Source organism: Stegodyphus dumicola, chromosome X2, assembly GCF_044657685.1.
Source record: "Stegodyphus dumicola isolate Sdum_Otavi_A_Nest chromosome X2, ASM4465768v1".
In the NCBI taxonomy this organism is placed as follows: domain Eukaryota; kingdom Metazoa; phylum Arthropoda; class Arachnida; order Araneae; family Eresidae; genus Stegodyphus; species Stegodyphus dumicola.
The window spans coordinates 95,243,139-95,264,963 of NC_140781.1; the positions used below are offsets into that span (position 1 = coordinate 95,243,139).

The 21,825-nt window shown below is 33.3% G+C and overlaps 1 protein-coding gene across 2 annotated transcripts in view; it reads left to right on the forward strand.

The window, feature by feature from the left end:
• The window catches only part of LOC118200071 (CD151 antigen-like), a 192,074-nt gene that overhangs the window by 44,644 nt on the left and 125,605 nt on the right, over window positions 1–21,825 (forward strand). The window contains exon 1 of one of the 2 annotated variants that reach the window (XM_035371992.2): window positions 5,076–5,163. The exons of the other annotated variant lie outside the window; for it this stretch is intronic. The gene's annotated coding sequence lies outside the window, so the exon portion shown is untranslated. Of the gene's footprint in view, window positions 1–5,075; window positions 5,164–21,825 lie in introns of those variants that run through there. 2 annotated transcript variants of the gene reach the window in all.

Genomic DNA, 21,825 nt, shown 5'->3' on the forward strand with positions numbered 1-21,825 from the left:
CAAAGAAAAGTATTTTTTATTATATTAAAGTTGACAAGGAAAAAGCGTCTGGCTGAAAGTAAAAATGAAAAAAAAAATCGCCGCAAAACCGCATCCTTAGACTGTTTGAATGCGGGTAAGTGTCAAGAAAGGTCAAGTCTCTGTTCCTGACAGAAAATCCATCGACTCAAAGATTCATTGCATCGTAACTGAAAAGATCTTCTGCCACTCTAAGCAAAACAATTCGTAAAGATTTGAAGTTAAAATAGTTTAAACCTAAAATTCCTGTACTTTTGCCAAAGTATCATGCGGAAAGAAAAACAAATTTTTGAACAGTTAATGAAAAGCACGTGGCTGCTGATAAATGGAAATGTATAGTAACAATGGATTGGGCATGAGTGTATTTAAATAGCTAATAAAAAGAGATCCATTTTTTTTTTTTTTTTTTTTGCTTAACTGACAAAAATGACCGCAGGACATGGCTTCATCGATATACAAAAATGTTTATGAGGTCTTCATGATAGTTGCAGAACTATGCTACAAAGGCAAATTAAAACTAAAAAAAGTTTCAGGTAAGGCTGAAGTTAATTCACTTTACTATCCGCAGAATATTTTAGAACTAATTTTTAAGTTGAATTCCAGCCTTATGTGGAAAGTAGATCAATAAATTTGAGCTTCATAAGGACGAAGCCTCTAGTCACACGTGACAACTGCCGCTTATTTAGCTAAAAAATAATCAGAAACGTGTCCCATTTAATAAAATACTCGTAAAAATCACCTGACTCTTAATCTATGGACTTTTGCGTTTTTGATTTGCTAAAATGAGGCTTATGAAAACAGCATCCAAGGACACCGAACGGAATTTAGTAAAATTGACATGTCGGGGATAAGAAAAAGTTAAATTTCATGCAAAATCCGAATCAAGGCTATCAGATAGAAGCAAATCGTTATAAGATATCCTCCCTTTATGCATAAAAATTTATTATCAAAATCGTTTTCATAAAATGCGAATCAACTTCTGTAGCGTCATCCGTCGGTAACAGTAACCCGCCATAAAAATGCAGGAACCATTTTGCAAGTTCTGCCTTTTTCATAAAGGTGCCTGCACCTTAATAAGCGAAGTAGTTTTGCATAAAGATATCGTGGCTTTATTTCATTCACTGTTTAATTATCTATTCAGTAAAGCAAACGGAAAAAAAAAAAAAAAAAAAAAAAAAAAACTTGCATACGTTATAAAGGTTCGGGCATATGTATGAAGTTTGCTTTTTTTCAAGTCAAAAACTGATCTCTGTAAGTGTAACACATTTATGTTAGGATGCTTGCGGCCGATCTGTGTGTATGAACAAGCAAATCAAGGCTGGGCACCGTTATGAAGCGGTCCGCCTTAAAAACTGCAAGCACGAGAACGGAATTTTCGTCAACCTTTTTAGTAGAACTCGAGAAACACGTGCGTTGCAGTAACAGGATTTTAGGTGGTATTAGGTATGCGAATAATCCTGACTTCAGTAGAAACCGAATGGGAGTTTATACTTAAACTTCAGCAGTGTAGCGGTTTTATGTGAGGGTTTTTTTTTTTTTTTTTTTTTTTGCTTGGTTTGTATACATAAGTGAATTACTTGTGCCCGTCTTATTTGCAGTGAATATTAATCTTTACACCTAATTATAATTAAGAACAAATATTACAATTTACTTTGTTACTTATATATATATATGAAAAGGCTTTTTAGAACAGTAAAAGGTAAGGAAGAACGTAACAAAGTAGTCAAGTTATTTTGAAGTTTTATCTGTTGGAGTCTTGTATATATTGCATTTGAGTTGCAAAAAAAAAGTCCGTTTTGCTGTCTATCCAAAGTTATGATGAGAGGGGCATGCAAGAGAAGCTCATTATTATACATACTTGGGTTCAAAATTCGATATAAAATATTTTGATATGTCACGAAGAAAAGATCAGATTTTGCATTGGAAGCCGCCAGCCAGAACAGGTTTTCGTCCCCACCCTCAAGTCAAGCGTATAGCAAGAAGAGGCTGGAACTTTTCCGAGAGGAATCCTTTGGCAGATTGCAGGACCTTTTGAATGCGAAAGTGATGAACGGATAGAATCGATCGAACTTAACGAAAAACTCTAAAAAGCGCAATCTGGCAATAGTGCCACGGCTACAAAATGTCAGTGGAGTTCGATCGACTATTTTTAGAACCATCTTCGTCTTTGGGATACGTGCAAAAATAGTATAATATTAAAAAAGAATAAAAAAGTCTGAACTGAATCACGAAGGTCCCAGTTATTTCACCACATTCAAAATTTAAATCTAATGCTCTTTTGGGTGTGGCTGGCCTACAAGCGGGACTCTTTCTTCCCCTTTCTCAACCCACCTCCTCCACGCTCTCCATTTCCCTTGTTTCTGCTAAAAGGTGCAAAATTTTATGACCTACCAATCGGAGAATCTCTTACGCGCGAATCCAGATCTTGAATAAGATTCTCAAAATGGTAAATGGATTCTTTCCACGGAATTTATCTGTTATATTGCGCACAATAGTGCACATCATGAATCTATTAAAATACCTGCTCTCGGCAATTTTTTTTCCTATCCATATTTTTCTACGTTTACTTACCTCGGTTCTTTTTCCATTAATGCACTGCAGTTTTTCTCTAGTTGCAAGCGTGTCTTTTTTAAAATCATCTAATTAGCGCAATGGGTATTCTTATGAAGAAATAAACAATGTTTCATTCCAACTCTGAATTTAATGTCGGATTATAAATAAAACAGATTTTTGCTAGAAAATTATTGTATATTACGTTAAAATGAGATTCTAATATAGGCTGTGCGTATAAGAAAGAAGAAACTAAGTAAAGTAAATGAAGCTATTTCGCATTTCAGTTGGAAAGCCTTGCAGACATTTTTTTTTTAGATTTAAGAAATTTATATAGTTTTTTAATCTCATTTTTTAAAAAGACCTGTCTTGCGTTGTTGGTAGGGTTTGCAATATAAGTTGGAATTATTTTATTAATATTTCTCATGTATGCTAAATTGTTCTTGTTTAATAAGTCTTGCATTCTCTACAGGAATAAAAACGCGATTGGTAACCACAAATATGCATGAGCATTCCGAATGGTGTATTGACCCCCCCCCTTAGTAGCTGATCGGTAAAATCGCTAATACTGTTACTTCGACCTGGGTTTAAATCCCAACAAACGAGCTGGGCCCGCGTGGGGTTTTTCGTGATTTCCCCTTGTGTAACGCGAATGTAATCCAGTTTCCCTCAAAAAATCCTCCCCCAAGGACATTTCTCTCCTTTAGGTAAACAACCCTTGCGTGCTTTGCCATAACTTTTATTTGGATGGTGTGTTAACGAAACAATATAAATGACTATGATTCCCGCGACAAGTCTTTTTTACATTTCTCCTTTTTAATTTTTATCAATTTCAAGAAACGTATAATAAAATAAAGAATAAACCAAAACGTTAGTAACTGTTTAGAAAACCAACAAAATATTGTATGCTCACAAAACAAGCCACGAAACTGCGTTCTTGAATTCTTCATATTTCCATTTACCTATTCGACAAACTTGCTGACTAGTTCAAGCATTTTGGCTCAATACCATCAACATTCGCGCTTCTAGCGGTTTCCGAGTATTTGTCCACGAGAAGAACAAAACTTTGCTCTTGTGCTTATCTCTGTATTTGTTCATAAACCGACAAATGCTGAATCAAACACTGATTAAATTTGAAACCGAATAAATCTGAACGAATGATCCGAGATCTAGTTCTGTAAAGCTTCACTGGCAGTGTACACTAACATTTACCTTGAATATATTTTAGCAGCTATTTTACTGAAAAAGTCGTAGATCTTCACTTCAATAAATGCTGTTTCTAAGAAGTATTTGTCTGTTGTGAATTTCATTATTGCTTCCATCAATAAATCATAAACCTAACTGACTTGATTTAGCAGTTAATGATGTGAACATACAATCTGCTCAACAAAAATCTTTATTCCCTAATTCTTCGTTTGTAGGGAAACCAATTCACTTATTTCAAAAGGCTCGAAAAATTTGGAGTAAACAGTAAATAACAATTGCATTTATTCAATATAATAGGAAAGTCTGCATACTTAGCAGAAATTAGCAGCATTTAATAAATTATTTTCGAAGTCGTTATGGTTACTTTAGCATTGTGAAATGGCTTTTGACATCCCTAGATCTCCATCCACTTGACTGGTATCTGAGAGTAAGGACACTTCAAGGCTACAATGTAGTACAGTGTTAATTTTTTCTATGTGGAGACTTGAGACAATATTTAAATATTATTGTATCTAACATAATACAAATGTGAAATAAACATTTTCTATTATAAATGACTCTCAGTTTTCAGTATTGAATATTATTTCTACTATAAGGTACTTCGCCTGTGGGAAAAAATATATTCTATTTTCAGTCACACTGTATTATAGAAGTGTTTCTAATCTAATTATATGACACACAAATATTTAAGAGTGTATTTCTAACTCACTTTTGTCAATTAATTTTTGTTTGTAATTCAGATGCTTCAAAAACAATCCTTTTGACACATTGCACATAAAGCATTAGTTTAAAATTTTGAGCTTTACTTTAATTCTAAATAAATTTCTTGTTCAGCAACAAAGATAAAAATTTAACGAAGTAAAAGCTGGTAAAACAAGTGGCAGGAGAAAACTATTTTTGTGCTTCACATGCTGCAAAAACAATCCAATTTAAAATTTTCGGTTTCTTTCTAATTTCAAATAAATTTCTTGTTGAGTAAGAATGAAAAATAATTTATGAAGAAAGAAAAGTGGCTAAAATAACCAGTAGGAGAAAACTATTTCTCAAGGATTTTCTAGATTTTTTCCCATGCAGTTTTAAGGATGACTTAAAATAGATTTGCCCTTTTATTTTACTGTATACACCGCTTTGCTCCTTGAAACTGCGCTTAAAGTGCCGGAATGACTATCTTCCACAAGGTACAAAGCCACTATCGAAATGCATTTCGTGCGCCCTTTTGACTGAATCGTTGCCGATCGCTCATTGGGTGTGGTCCTCGCGCTCTTTTGCCTTGTTGCCATGACAACTGGCCCTCACCTCCGTCGTTCCTTCTCTGGCCCGGGTCCCGAGCTGCAAATGACTATTGCCGTAATCCAGGCATCACAAACAGTGAACGGACACGGGAACTGGGTATGTATGCTTTTGAAGTTTCAAGTTTTAGCATATCCGCAGAACATGTCATCCGATGTATTCTTGACAAGTACGCATGCCGCGGAATAATATTATTACTGATCACTCTATTTTCCTTTTTACGATCATCTGGGTTTATTGAAGGTCTATCAAATTGTGAATTCTGGGATAAGTTACAGAAGTTCTGAAACTGTTACCGAGCGATGTTTTCATATCCCGTTTGAAAATGGTATTTTTGGCAATCAAATACTGTTTAATTCTAACGCTGGTAATAAAAATAAATTGTACTAAATCGCATGGTTCAGTAATTGGAAATTAAAAAAATCAATGTCTGTAATTTTCAATAAACTGCAAAATGTATGTTGCATTAATCCGTCTTTCACTTAGCCGATACCCTCTAGAAAAAAGAATGTATATATATACTGGTTTCATTGATTATAACAGGTGGTTTAAATTTAGATGTTTTAACGAGGTGTTTTAATTTAATGAGATGTTAATTTGAATTTATTTCAGAATTCCATCTTTTCTCTTTATATCTGCAGCTTACACATTATTGACTTACTCCTTTGTGTTGCTTACACTCATATACCTAGTTTTTTGCGCTGAAAATATATTAAGGCCCTGGCTGAAAATTTCGTGTATAAAGGTAATTTCAGGTTGCATTTAGTTAACTTCATAGAAACCTAATTTTAAATTACAGTTGTTTAAATATTTAATAACAGTGCGAATTTTCGACTTTTTCTCTAGTTAGGATATTGAAATATTGTAGTTTTATCACAGAATCCGATACTTATCAAATCAATTGAGAACATGGAATTTTTGGGTTTCTTCCCGTTTTGTTAAGCGTAAATTCGTATCAGGTAAAACCTTCTGTGAAGATAATTTTTCAGAAGCAAGGAGCCCTATTGTACTTTCCCATTATCATTCATCAGTTTATTACAACATAAAAAATGATAGCATTTGCTATTATTTAAGCTCACTATTGACGGCAATGCTGTAAAACACAAAAAATTCGTTTCAGTAGTTGAAAGACGTGGTAGCTTTCTGAATATTTGTAGTCTGACCTGGATTCGAATTTCTGAGAATTTGATAGCTGCACCGATTTTTTTTTCCTCCAAATGCATAATATAAATACAAAGCAGATTTCCTTAGAAAATTCTGTACGAAGACGACCCTTCCCTTATGCAGATATTCATCGTGTGACCTTTGTCATATTCAAAAAAGCCAGCAAGCATGAGGGTTTTCACGATTATTCTCGGATGTAACAACTTTCTGCGGGAAGCTGGCGAGTATTTATCTGTAGTGATCCTCTACCCATTGGATGATAGTTTTAGTGTGCTTTCCCTATTATCCATTTATCGAATACAATTTATTTACTTGAATTACTTAACAGTATGTTATACCTGTAGTATTTACGTAACATGTTCCTTAGCACAATGTCCTTAGCAATATTATGAATTGGTACAAAGTGATTAGATGTTTTTCTTGTTCAATAACAATACAGCAAATATTATACCAGTATTTTCACTTAATTAGCCATATATAATGCAAAAAATAAGTCTACGGTGAACGTATATGTATAAATCATTTAAATTATGCAAATATTTCCATAATTCTATTCAATGTGAAAAATGGGTTTCTGTTTCTTATCAAATTTGCCAGGCAAGTTTTTATAGTTTGCTTAAATCGTTATTTATCACCAATGGCTCTCGGTAAAAATCTATTACACTGCCATGAACATCCAGAGTACCGCTTAGTACATAATACCGAAACTTATGGGTCAGGGTTTAAAAACTTTTATGTTGCGTTGGAAATTCTTATGCATCTCACTTTGATTTAATGCGTGTTGCCGTGTAATATATACCCGCGTGTTATGTGGATTCAAAACCAATCATAGGTAGAATAAGGCAGAACACTCACAAAAAAGAAGTGAACACAGTAGGAATAGAATTCTTACTTGTAAAAGTTACAAGGAAAGAAAGCTACTTTATATACTTGGTTTCTTAGAATCTCTTGAGAGATATTACTTATTAATATTCAGGGCATATAACTAACTATAGCTAACATAAAGATCATAGGTGATTTCTGTTTTGAAGCACAAAATGTTTAATGTTTTATATTTTTACGCATATTTTACCATTTTTCAGTTAATAAAATTTGTCTTTTGAAATTTTTTTACTGTGACACTGGGTTAATAAACTTTATTTTGAATGATTCTTGCCAACGAGTTACATGGATAATTTTGAAATAAATTTTAACTGAGAATACAAGCAGCAGCATGTATTGTCAACACTAAAGTTTAATGTAGCCGGGAGTTTGAAGGTAAAACTCAAACATACAAAGCATAAAATTTATTGTGTTTATACACCCTATTCATTGTAATCAAAAAGTTAATTTCCATATCCTTTAAGTTATCTCAGACGATTCTAGAATGAAGAGAAAGGCTGTAAGCAAAGTGTAAATGTGTACAGTGTTCTACTACGATTTAAAAAGGGATTATTACAGTTATTGCAATACTCAGACACAGTTTCAAATTCATTCGACTACTGCATTCTACATGAGAAGTCTTCGCGAAAGTCCAGCATATAACCACTTAAGCATAAAAAAAATTTCTATTTTCAGTTTTAATTCGCGATGTTTTTAATTGGATTCTAGCAAGCTGTAAATTGTTTTATTGCCTTATATAATCCCATTTGAGATTTTAAAAAAAGATTCATTTATAATATAAAATATTTAAATTTCTTTTATTAGTAACGTAAAGATTTATCATTTAGTGCTCGTTACTGTTACGTAGTATCTGTTGATTATCATCTAAGTAGTTTTCAAAAAATAGTGAAAAATTTCACTCTTTAATATACTGTGCAGGAAGAGTAATAAACTGCTAAAATGATATGAGCGGATAATAATATATAAATAAATGCATTTATCGAAAATATGCTAGAGCTCTTGAAAAGTAAATGGAATTTTACAGCTTTTATTTCGTGAATTATATTTCAGATCCCATATGTTACGCATATATTATGCATACAAAGAACGTATTGCTAGTACCCAATAGGCCATGTATGGTAACCAGTTGTTAAATATTTAATATGGCAGGATCGTGTGCCCGCGCCCCTCTAGTCCTTACCATGGAAGAATTGCGTGAATCAAATTTATTTCATATTATGTTCAGGTTTGATAAGAGTACTGAAATATAACTCCGTCACTGATATTTATGTGAATGGATTATTTTTGTTTGAACAAGGAATAAATTTTACGGCATTTCCATTTGAACGCAGTTGTATTTTTACATTCAGTTAAATTCCACTGCTTTTGAACTCCAGTGTGTAAAGAGGATTTAATGAATCAAAACTAAAAAATTGTTTTAAATAAATTTTACAATTATTTCCAAAAATACAATTTTTCTTAAGGGATTGGTATTTTTAAGTGATTCCCAAAGTTCCTGTGCAGGATTTTATCGAGTTCCATACGTATATTTAATCTATGAAATCCTCTAGTAAGCTGAAGCGATTATTAGAGCTCTGCAAGATTTGATCAGAAGAATGCTATGTATTTCGAATAATTATCGTGCAGGCTATTAATCAACGCTATGAAATGCGGGGGTAAATTATTTCTCATAAAAATATCTCATTATATTAGCTTTATATACATATTTCTCTGCAATATAACTATTTAAACGCCTTGACTACAAGCATAATGAAAAGTGAATGTATGAGTTAAAAAGCTTATAATCATAATGGCATAGAAAGTTCACAAAAACTAATATTACTAGTTGAAAAATACGTTATTACAAACAAAATATGAAATATTATGCTCCAAAACGTGAGCTAATTACCTTAAATGAAAAGTTCAGAAACTAAGTCATTATGTAGAAGTGTGCCTTTTCTTGCACGTGTTTCCGTAGAGAATCGCCCTACCAGTGGCCGAGCGGTAAAGTCGTTTAACACTGGTAGCTCGATCTAAATTCGAATCCAGGTCACCGGCTATTTGCATGGCAGTTTTCGTGGTTTTTCTCCATGTGTAACGTGGCTACGAGCCAGTTTCACTTTGAAAGTCCTACTTCACAAAGGCATTTTTCCTAATCCTGATCCCTAAAGAAAATCTTATTGCCTCAGAAACATCTTTCCTCGTCCCACTGAAATCCATTTTCCTCTGCCCCTGCATCAGAATCTATGTTGAATTATCAAGAGTAATGTCCACCATAATATGTAGCATAGAATGTATATTTTATTAAATATAGCAATGAGTTTTCTAAATTCTTAAGCACAGCACAGCACAGTGCAGTGATCAGTGTAATATTACGAAATGTATAGTGCAACGAGTATGTGTAGCAATGTTATAAGATATTTCTCCCGCCTTCTTAGCATGCCTTCGTTGTGTACTAGTCAGCATACTCGCCGCATGTTCGAGAGGTCCGTGGTCCCGGCGACGGCATCCCTCATTTTTCACGTCCTCTCTTCCAAAATATCCTGATGTCTCTACAATGTATTAACATGCGATGTAACCATGAGAATGTAATTACAAAGTTATTTTGGGTATGTTTTCAAAGTACAGCAAAATTTACGCAACAATGAGCTTTTAGATAATGTTATTCCATCAAAAGTATATGAAATGTATTGTGTCCTTGGTTCTGTTTCCTGTATTTTGTATATTTTACTTTATACAACTCGTGCTGAATAATCTGATACTTTGCCTTTGTATGACCATATAATGTCTTTATTTTGGAGTGTAGCTTTAGATCCGGACGATTAGTCTATGCAAGCCGCCTGGGTGTGCGGACCTGCTCTCACCTGTCATAAAAAGCCACATGTTGTCCTCACCCTCCGTCACTTTTCACTTTCTATAAATACGAAGAATGAGAGGGGAATTAACATAAATATATTTAAAGAGGGGGACAAGCATATTATTTACTGAACTTGCATTAGAAACTAGCAATAGTTTAGTTTTAATGTAACTTGTGTTACTAAAATCTGATTAATTTCTACGAAGTAGAAACCTACTACATTGTGCTAAATTTGCTTGGAACATTGATTCAATAAAATGAGTTTTTTAACTAAGGTTTTAATTACAAATGATATTGTATAATATAACCAAATTGCATTTTCCCAATTTTGCTTCATTTCAAAGTTATTTATATCTCAAAATTTCCATTTAGTTTTCCTTTAATAAAATGTATAAATTTACTGTAATAATTTTGCTGTTACGGTAATGAGTTGGATAACTCGGTTTGAAAGCAGTCTATTGAAGAATGTGCTGGTCTAAGACAAAGTTTCGTGTAAAAACACGAAAAGATCATAACTTAATTATTAAGTATAATACACTGTACTTTTTAATAAACAGAGCTCGTTTAAACCTTAAAAGAGTTGAGTTCTGTCTCTCTCTTTTGAATGACTTACGTCTCGACTTCAGAAAGTATTTTTAAAACGCAGTATTTCATGTTTCTATTTTCAGTGCTTTTTCTCTTAAAATTATCGATTCAGCTTAGAATTCTGTTAGCTACAAAATTACTTACTTTTCTTCCATCATACAAAGTACTCCGCTCATAAAAAGTTTAATTTCACGCTCCTCCTCAAATGATGAATACGAAATTTTGTACTTTGTAACAGAGAAAAGCCTCTATATATTAGTATTCCCCTTTTATTCTTATGATTGTGTGCGTCTCTTCCCCCCTCTCTCTATATATACATATACACACACACACACATACTTTTTAAATCTCAAAGAAATAACTAAAGATGGACAACTGAATCGAAAAAGGAGTAAGTTATGTTCGAAATTTTAGAGTATGGTTTGGGAGAGGGAGGAAAAAACCTTCCTCTGGTTGGGAAAAAGAAACTTCCTTTCTATTCTGGCTCACATCGCATTCAAAGTGTTTTTAAAGCAGTTCTGAGCGAGAGGTTCGTGACACTTCTTCATTGTGTGTCTACCTTTGTAGACATAATTTATGCAAAACCTCATAATTTCCGGAAAATGTTAACTCATGCCATTCCTAATCTTACTGTCTCAGGTTACTGACATTTTCGGCTTTCTTATTCTTATTTAACTGGGGTTTAAGCGACATGTAAAAACAATGAAGTAGTGAGCTTCTTAAAGAAAAATGAAAGTTTTGAAGTTTGGTAGCTTAGCGACAAGGGTTAAGTATTGCTTGCTTTAAATAGTTATAAGTTTTCATTCTTCGTTTGAATGGCAAAAATCAAATAAAATGTTACTAATGGGGAGACTAAAAGAAAGCTATGCTGAAGAATGCATTCTAGTATCTATGATCAAACTTCTGAAAGAAATTTGATATAGTGGTTTGCCATTCTTTAGCTGCGTGTTAGATAAGAGAGCAATTCCTAACATTTCAAATTTGGATGGGTTATTGAAATTTTTATGGTTCTTTCAGGAGAGCAGCTTGCGAAGTATGAGAGCATCCACATCTTTTCGCCCGATATTTCTTTTATCTCCGACCAGAGACATAAATAAATAAGAAGACAGGTTTCTGATTTCAAATGAGAATTGGAGAGTTCCTATCACAAAAGCTGTCCCCTTTGTGAGAAAAACAGGTATTGCACGATCCTATCAGCAGATAAATACTTCCTAGAAGCAATTACTAAATTACGGCAACGAGGGACTGGCGATAAGAGTGGGATGAACAAATCACGGCAGACTTTTCTTGGGTGTGTCCCTACTTTAATAATGGATTCCGTTAATCGACAAACTTCTTACAAGGAGACGTCATTGCCAAAGACGAACCTTTATCAAGAAATGGCAGTATCCTATTAGACTTTATCCAGGACTCTAAATAAATAGTTAAGTTATGCTTTATTTGTATCTTATGAATTTCCTGATCAGTTTAGAAATGCTTCCGATTGAGAACGAATAATTCTAGGCTAGGTAGTATATTACCGCGTGGACCTTTTCGAATTTGTTAGTTTACTAACTCGTTATCACTTCGCCTTTACGTTTGCCGCCTCTCATTACAGTTTAACAGCAAGTGAACAATAGACGCATTGTTTGACGATTGCAGAAAACTTGTATATACTATCTCATCAGATCTTCCTGTTCTTTGAAATGCAATAATGAGTGCAGTATTGACAGAGAGAAGTATTCTTGCCTTAGGGAAGTATTTTATAAATCCTGTTACAGTTAAATCGGAGTGGGATCTTTCAAAAAGTTTTGTAGGGCATATTTCTTGTTATGGAGGTAAAGTATGTGCTAGTCTTTATCCATTTTCTGATCACAATGATTATAAAAGAATAGATCTCTTCTTTTTCCTGAATCAGATCTTTGTTCATAAGGCTTGTACTCTTTAAGATATACGAATTCAGAAACATTTATCACTGTTTTAGGGAGGCTGCAGAACACTCGACATCTTCAAAGAGATGCTGAACACGAGATTTAATAGAAAAGAATCGTCCTTGCAAGAAATGGCTGTAATGACTGCGCAGCCACCACATAACCTACGCGTAATATTATTCTCGTAAATTACAAGTATTTCTAGTTTAATGAATTTCTTATATAATTTTTAGGGTACTTAACGTACTATCCCGTCGACCGTGAAAATTGGCTACTTTCCAAACATGAAATTTTGCGGAGATGAAGCATCCACCAATCGGTCCTGTGGAATTCGCATTTCTGTCTGCACCTTTTGTTATAAAACATTCATCAGTCTCTCTTTGCAGTCCACCAAACAGCCGCCGCTGAGAAAATATTCAACGAACTTCGTTTCTTGCCCTTCGTAAAAAGGTCTCGTCGTATTTTGTTAGGCAAACCGATTTTACCGTAAGTTCTATTTAGATCGTTACAAATACAAATTTCTTGCAGTAATCATTCCAATCTAATACTGCTTCCTCGGCTTTACCAAATTGTTCATTTCACTATTCAACAGGTCCACCAGCGACCGAACGGTAAAGTAGCTGAACACTGGTAGTTCGACATGGATTCGATTCCAGGCTAACGGGCTGGTTGCATGGACGTTTTCGTGGCTTTCCCTGTGGGTAATGTAGATACGAGCCAGTTTACCTTAACCTTAACATTCTTCACAAAGGCAGCCCTCCCGTTAGGCAGATATCCCTAGTTTACTGTGCCGTAATCAAATAAATCAAACCCCATTGAACAGATGTTAATTCTGTGGACCAGCTGTAAACGAACCGGAGTACAGACATATAACCATTTTTTTTTTCAAAATGCAAGAAAAAATACAGCAGTAACAGTTGATCTATATCCTTTTTCATAAAAACAAAAGGTGGCTTAGAGAAAAATTGGGATTACATAAAACGAAATTGCAGTTTTTATGAGTGTATTGTAACTTCACGCTTGCTCATAATTGTTGCTAAATTACTTTGCTTAACGAAAATTAAATGGTCGACGGGATACATAATATGTAATTACCATTTTTAGATTATTATTGTAAGGTAATAAAAGTTCATGAGACTGCTAAAAATGTATTTTTAGCATTTGAATTACTCCTGTAAAAATTCATTTAGCATACTAATTGCAAAACGATTATAAATTAAAGAACACACACTTGTAAATCACAAAAGAATATCACTGAATGCATTTAAGGGGAAAAAATGAAATTCGAATTATTCTAAATTATATAAACCGACTCTTAAGGCAAGTTGAAAATGACATCAGAAATCCCAAATTTGGAAATTGGATATCTCTGTGAATTTTTTGTCGTACGGAAGTCAAACTTTCAGCTTATGTTTCCATACTCTAAATATAGGTAATGAGGGACTATATAAAACCTTCGATTTTGTAATTTTTAGAAAATTAATTTTTTTAATTTAAAAATGCCAAAACAATCCGAGTCATTTAAAACACTTGCAATCAAACGTATATGTCTACAACCAACAATTGCAAAAATAAAGACCGCGTAACGACTTTTGGGGATACATTGTGTTATATATATCCCCACACATTAATTCTGGTTGAAAAAGCATGATTTTTAAGGTAGAGCCTGTTTTGGAGAAATACTGGAGAACAAATCTCCGAACTATAAACTTTCCACTTTTTGTTTATTTGTGGCAGCAAGCTTTTTAATTGGTGACCACCGGCGGCCCAGCTGTAAACGTCGCTGAACACTGGTAGTTAGAATTGGGTTCAAAACCCGACAAAGGGCCTGCTGCATGGTTTGTTTTCGTGGTTTTCCCCCTCCCCGTCATGTGTAACATGGATACGAGCTAATTTCCCTTAAAACGTCCTCCACGAACGCATACCTTCGCACAGGCAGATAGCTCTGAGTTTTTTTGCCTTAATCCAACTAAATCTTTTGATTGGGATCCGTGCAGGCAGCAGAGTACACCACATCACACATCTGGCATTTTCAGTGCCTAGGAACTAAATAATATTTGAAGGTAGACAAGTAACTTTAAGGCTATGTTTGTACAGATTAAAAAAGCAATTTCCGAGCTCAAATTTGCGTTTTAGACATGAGAGGCAGTTCTAAGAGATTTTGAAATTCTCGAGTATGTGGTACGAATTTTCAAATTCTTTTCCAACAGTATCGTATTTGAATATCGGATGGGAGAATTGTTGCAGCGTTCGTAAGCTAATTCTGAAACAAGATTTGTTCTCTAAATCTAATTCGAGTTGAGTAAATGATAAAACGAAGTTGCTGTTTTAAATTAGGCATGCTTGGTGTGCTTAATTGCTAAATAATTATGAAATATTAAGTTTATTTTATGCATTAGGAATACCAAACAAAAATTAACAAAATTAATTGCATTTTATTCATCTGAAAATAAACTTCTTAAATATAAATTCCCGTTTGGTAAAGTATGATGTTAACTATGTTTAAAATATCACATTAAGATTGCTTTATTTCACTAGTATGCATGTAGTCGTAAATTGATGGAAGTTCATTATATGAATAACCCATATATATGTGTATATATATATATATGTAAGATAAAATTATATGAATCAGAATTATAATATAACTATAAACATTAATTCTTTCTCTCTATTCTAAAATCGTAATAACTTCTCTGCATTGCGTCATTCAAATTAATCATGCGATCTTACGTAACCCTTAATACCAGATGCCTCTTGACGACCAAACACCGAATTGCAAACAAAAATTTTTCTCTTCGCGTGCTTCCATTTTGGCATAACTACGCACTTCAGCTTTTGCTCTCTACCGTGCTAAAATGTAATTTCGCTGGCTTGCTTTCTATCCCAACAATATCAAAAATGTAAATCTTCTGTGGAAAGGCACGACTAGAGTGCCAAGTAAGCCATCCCAGTGCTTTTGAAGGTCGTTAATCTCTGTTTATAGAATGTGCTTCAAGAGCGCACGCGATAAATTTATTTTCGATTTCTCTCTTCGTTATTAAGGTTTCGCTCGCCAATCAAAAAAATCAAAATTTGAATCTCTGACAGATTCAGAATTATTTTGTTTCAATCATAGTGCGTTAAATTTGTCTCTTCAGTGAAATAAAACTCATAGTGCTGTGAATTTTAAAATTTTACATTGTTTTGTGAATTAAAAACGTTTTTAATTACTGCAACTAGAAATATCGTATGAAAATTGCTCATCATTATTATTATATTGGAAATCCGAATACATAATGCTGTTTCTTCTTATATTGGATTAAAATTGCAGCATTGTTCTATGAAAAATGAAAGATTAAATATTATGTGGTATTAGAAATTCGAATTTTCTTAATTTCGTTTAACAAATTAAAAAATTTTAAGATTTTATTTAAGGAAGGTTATTAACAGGATTAATATGTTTTTGAATTATTGTTCAAATACATTTGGGTTAATATTTTGAATTTTTTAATTGTTTTAACAATGAGATAGTTCTTTAAAAATTTGAAGTCTAAAAATTTTCTAATGATTTTAAGAATGAAATGAATATTAGCTTTGAGAGCTCTTTCGAATGCAATTTTGCAATTTTTTATTGGAATTATTTTTATTTTTTAATATAATAGTCTTTCTATACATTGTGTACTGTATTAGTGCAGCTCACAAAAGCCAGTTACCTTATACAAGAAACAGAGGTCTTTTCGAGTAATTGCCATAGCCTCCCTCGGTCAGTGCGGCAGAAAAACACATCGTTTAGCTCAAGTGGATATGCCTTGTTGATGGAAATGTTTATTTAGAAGTACTGCGAGGCCTTCCACTTCAGTAAAATAAAGAATTGCAAATGACAGTTAAACTATAATTTCTGCAATATTACTGCTATTATATTTTCGATGAAATATAATTTATGAATATGAAAATTAGTATCATAAATTTTCACATGTTTTACAGTTAATTAGAATTAGTAATAGTTATGTAAAAGCTTTTACTTGCGATATTCTGCGAGAACCCTGAAGAATTAAGATTATGTGGTCTCTAAAACAGACAGACTTTTGGACTGTAATACTGAAAAATTTAGCAGGACTCTAAAAATTACATTATTAAAAAAAAACTTATGCTAAAAATTATTCTTTTTAATTATTTAATTATGTTGATCAAAATTTTATGATTTATATTTCTTTTCATTTGCTACTGCTTTAACACTTTTTCTTTAAAAAGGCTGCACTCTCCCTACGCCTTTTTTCTCCTTGAAGGAAGGAATAAGAAAGCAGAATAAAAAATATGTTAATATAAATTATAGTTAAAATTACTTCCTTTAACACTTAATGTTAATTTGGTATTTCCTTTCTCCATTCTAAAAGAAGTAATCTTTTTCTCCACTGTGCCATTTCGAGACTAAGCCATGTTGTCATAAGACTTGCATAACGCTGGTGATGTGAATGGAACTACAATTTAAACGACCAATGATAATTTTACAACGGTATTTACTATACATTGAGAATCGAAACTGACTCATTCTGAATTAAGATTTCAACCTGAACACAGCATACTTGCTTTCTACACTTCGGCCTAACTGGACTGCTGCTTTATTCTTACTGCGTAAATCCCAAAACTGTAAATGTTTTGAAATAGGCAAGAACTAGTGCTAAGTTGTTTGCGGCCGCAACGTGTTTACTGAAATAAAAATGAATGTTTAATCTTCTTTGATTGCTAGGTTGCTCTTCATTATGGACTAACATCTGCGAAATACAGTATTTCTACATTTACGCTATCGGTGCTTCTACGTCATAACGTCCACGTTTGCTTTTATCCCAGTGATATATATATATAAACTTGTTTTCTCTTTGAAAATCGTAATAAAACTATGAAATCTGAAACTGAATTCGTAAAATAAATAACTTTGTAAATTATGAATTCATACTAATAATCCGTCAATATGTTTATTCATATTAAAAAACTACAATTAAAAATGCAACCATCTTATTATCCCCTGCCATGCAGTCTTGAAAAGGAGTTAACAGATACGTGCGGTGATGAAAATGCATTTTAAGTACAAAACTAAATTAAACCTTTGCAATTTAATTTGGAAAGGCTTATTAAAGAATTACTTATGAAACAGTAACTGTAACGTTCACGAAAAAAATTAAGTGTGCTTTCCTTTTTTCGCGAATATTCACTGATCATCGTCATGCACTTTTCTTGTCACGAGTTACTTAACCACTGCAATTGTAACTCTTTTAAAACGCTGCCGCTGTGTAGTTTAAGCCTTAGCAACAATTATCTCTTATAACAATGAGTTTTCTCATTACTATTTATGAAACACAGCTAAAAATGGCTCCGGAAAAATCGCTTTATTATTATGTTAAGACGTAATAGAAACTTGACAAGCCCCAAAATCTTCATAACGAAGCATATCGTGACTTTAAGAAATTAGAATCTGCATGTTATTACTCTACGAAAAAAGCGCAAGAAGTAAGAAAAATTCAATTTCATAATTTTTGTTACTTCGAAATAAATGCTTTTGTAGCACATCTTGTATTGCAAATGATAAGGCAGTATTTATAAAATTTGCATAAAATAAAAAGTGCCTTTATTGTTATAACTGAAGATTTTATGAAATATGCTTCGAGGGGAATGAAGTTAAATTAAACGATAACATGTCTGTATGGCTAATGAATACTCCAACTGCTGAAATGAATGTTTACTGCATCGCGAGGTTATAAATTTGGACTTGTACTTATTACGACAAAACAGTTGGCGGTTTTTTCTGCCTTGGAAAGGATATTCTAAACAAATGTTTCTTTAAGAGTCCATTGCATTATTTCATAGATCTTCTAACGAAGCAAGATATTAAACACTAATTAAAAGATTGTGTTTTTGTTAGATAATTCTAACCTAAATATGCCTATTAGAAGTCAAGTGTATAATGTTGTTAAGCACTGGTAGTTTTACCCAAATTCGAGTACCGGTGAACGAGCTGTCCGTACGGGAGTTTTCGTGAATTTCTCCATGTGTGATATGAGCAAAGTACAGTTTCCTTTAGATAAACCTCCATAAAAGCTTCTTTCGCAGCAGTCGCTTACTTTACTATAATTGAAGCAATTCTAATCCCATACGTAACATGAATCTGAGCCATATTTTCTTTAGAAAGTACTCCATGAAGGCGTCCTTTGCTTTAAGCAAAACTGTGTACTAAAATCAATCAAACTAGTTTAGGTTATGCTGTTGAATCGATTATATCTAGGCATGATGTCTAACTTCAGGCTGTCATGATGCTCATACCCATAGCATGTAGCGTTTGTATTCATCACCAACATCCAAAATTTAATTTTTGATCCTGCGAACGTTTATTAAGTAACGGTATTTGCAGACTTCCAAATCAACCTGTATGATTATCTTAGTTGCGCTTTAACTTCCACTTCAAATTCCTTGTTTACATCTTCATGTCCTTTCTCTGATAATACATTTAAAACATTACTTTAAAACTGGACAGCAGTTTTTGTCCCATAATTGTACTTTATTGTTTTTGGTTTCTACTCATTAGTAATCGTGTGACAGGAGCAGCGAAACCCTATATTTAGTTTCAGTTTCTAGTTCGCTATAGTGATAGACACGGGCTGGGTGCATGGAGTTTTTTAAACCACATGCCCAACAAAAGTACACCACTTTCTCTTGGAAGGTTGTCCAGACAATCCTTACGTTGCCACAAAATTTTGAGTGCAATTTGTATGTTACATTATAGAATGTAGATTGCTATAATTAAAATGTTTTTCGTTTGATTTTTTTCAATAATTTTTTACTTTTGAAGAATAATTTTAGGATTCAAAATTCTGTGGATTTTTTATTCCTTCCTAATTATCATTTATGCATAGCCTAGAAGTTTGAAATTCAAATATATCATAAATATAAAACATAATAAACCAGGATTTTCAAACTTTTCATCACATAAAGACCCACCAGCGTCCGAACGAATTAAACCGCTGAACTGAATGTTAGTAATTAGTCTGGTTTTCTTCCCACGGGATCGAGCCGATTCCGTGGATCCTCTTCCTTTCTTGAAGTTGTGAATAGTTGCATCGTGATAATATTTGTGAATTTGACTGAAAAGTTAAAAAATGCCGCTCAAAAGTAAAACACGTCTAATCAGATTTTGAACAAATAAGCAGCTTTGAGATTGTATTTTTACGTACGTGGCATTACATATATAGACATAAACTTTAGTTATTGAATTATTCATAAAATTCAAAATACATTTACCATTCTAGGTACTTTTTAGATAACCCCTTTGTGAGTCGCGACTCCAACTTAAGAATAAAATATTAACTAACACTTTTCTCATCGCAGCCGTAAGTCTTTCTAAAATTACCTAAATATTTTTTCTCTCCGCTGTAAACTTTGAGTTATTGTCAATGCTGGTGAAAGGGACACCCGACAGTTTTTGTAAACATATTCGTATTTTAGTCGGCATTGAACAGCAGGTGTCCGCGGAGATGCTACTCTGTATTTCTTAGCGTAAATATTTCATATTTATAGATTATATTTTACTTAGGGTTAAAATGCTTATAAAAGAAATTGTTTTGGAGAATTAAATTTATGAGTTTGTTCTACTTTATTTGTTCAAAGATCCTTCACACTATATCTTTGACCAGATCTGCTGTTTTCCTCATACTGTTTAGTGCTTGTAGAGCAAACAGGAATGGTTTTTAATGGCTGTTCTGTTTGAATGTTTTTTAACTGAAATTTCTCATTCTTTTTTCCCACGATCTTTCTGTTTTCCTGGTACTGATGCGGCAAGGCAAGTTTAAGGAAATGGTGGAGTTTGCTTTTATAGCGTGGGGATTGTGTTAATCGTTCCATTGGCAATCCAAGAAAGGATGGAGACAGCTTTTCGAATGCAGAAATCCCTCAGGTGAATACACCCGGAAATGACTCGTTGCGTCACCTCATGGGCCCCAGAGGTCGACTAGCTCGACAAGGGCCCCCTCGCATTTTTATTGTTCCGTGCGCGCCACGGGGGCATTCCAAAACATCCGAATAAATTATACTTCTGACACCGTTCGCCGTTGCTTTTCTTTTTGTCCAGTTTACAAACATCAGCCCTGTGGCCAACTTATTCGCGCGAACTAAATTAAATTCCTTTGAGAATATGCTCACATAAATTGAAGAAATCTGCATATTCAGTCATATGTAATCATATCGAGAATGAAACTTTCTTGGAGGTATTCACCTGTGGTCAGTTACCTTAATCTTGTCGATTTGATTTTGCTTTCGACAAGCAATCTGTTTAATTGTTGTGAGTGCTGAAGAATAATGCTTTCTTCAAGTAGCATTCGACTGCTTTGTTTTCAAACTGCAATTAACTTAAATGATATCTCCGATGTATGGCTGTTTTTGTCTAATGAAGCCCCTAACTACTGTAATGAATGTTTACATCATGACTTTTGTTATCATTATGCCTAAGCTGTTATTATCAGCATGTTTATTACTGTCATTATGTTAAAGCTGGGAATTCCTGTCAGATAACTCCTATTTAAAAAGAAAGATTGATTTGTTCCCCATTCGATTGCTTTCTGAAATATCTAAAGTTAAATTTAGTTTTTCGCGCTACATTTGTTTATTGCTTAGCACAGTTCATAGATCAGAATCTATAGATCAGAATCTGTTTAGTTTAAAATTGTTTGAGATGGACATAAATATTTTTATCGCTATTGGAGGAAGCTAGACATTTCATTGGTAAGTGGATTTATTATCTGAGGGATTCAAAAGTAACATTTTCTGAGTAATTTTAATGTATCTCGGCTTTTAATTTGTTTCGTGTAGGATTCGCTCATATAAGAGATACAAATTTTGGTACAAATAGCCGCATATGCTTTTTTTTTTTTTTTTTTTTTTTTGTAACAACAACCAAAATAAATAAATAAATAAATAAATAAAAATCAGGTAATAAAAGAAAAATATTTGGCAAAAGATTTTTAGATAATCAGTAGTTCATCTTAAATAAAAAAAAGATCAAAAAGTGATATAAATATTCATGTAGTTCTTGTGCGGCAGTTAGAAGTAACTCCCAAACTGAAAAAACTGGATCTGAATTCCAAAGAGGGGCATAGAACCGTTTGTGTGATTGCCTCTTCTCCTTTTAAGTCTAGTACATGTATCTTTGTCTCCCGCGGTGCACTTTTCCCTGTGAATGCCAAATCAGCAAGTGCCGGCTGACTGGAGAGAAATATTCTAGATAAAATTCGTACTAGATTCCTCGCATTACCAATAAATTAATTTCGACTTACTAACTGCAAAGTGCTCACCTGTGCAAGATCAATACTGATGGATTTATAAACCACATACACTTCATATTTTTCCTCCCTCTTATTT